Source organism: Octopus sinensis, linkage group LG26 (genome assembly GCF_006345805.1).
Source record: "Octopus sinensis linkage group LG26, ASM634580v1, whole genome shotgun sequence".
NCBI classification, from domain to species: domain Eukaryota; kingdom Metazoa; phylum Mollusca; class Cephalopoda; order Octopoda; family Octopodidae; genus Octopus; species Octopus sinensis.
The window spans coordinates 11,669,344-11,669,978 of record NC_043022.1 but is presented as its reverse complement, the minus strand read 5'-3'; positions in this window follow the sequence as shown (position 1 = coordinate 11,669,978).

Sequence of the window (635 nt, the reverse complement as noted above, 5' to 3'; positions counted from 1 at the left end):
CCTCGCAATTTCAGCTATCATTGGTTTCATGTTCACATGGGACATTGGTGTTTGTCTCCATCTTAGCTGTTTTCATCCAAGATGGAGATGAACACCAATATCCCATGTGATAGACTCGAATAATTGCTGAGAGATATTTTGCGCAACATGAAACCAATGGCAGTCTGGTTAACTTACGAATAAAGAATATCCACCAATGTGGTGTTGAGCACTCATTCACACTGTTCAATAATAATAACAAGTATAATTATATATATATATATATATTTACTAATATAGGAGCAGGAGTGGTTGTGTGGTAAGTAGCTTGCTTACAAACCACATGGTTTCGGGTTCAGTTTCACTGCATGGCACCTTGGACAAGTGTTGTCTACCATAGCCTTAGACCAACCAAAGCCTTATGGGTGGATTTGGTAGATGGAAACTGAAAGAAGCCCATTGTGTATATATATATATATATATATATATATATATATATATATATATATATATATATATATACATGTGTGTGTGTGTGTGTGTGTTTTTATATGTTGTGTGTCTGTATTTGCTCCCCACCCACCACTATTGCTTGACAACTGATGTTGGTGTGTTTATGTCCCTGTCACTTAGCAGTTCGGCAAAAGACACCGATG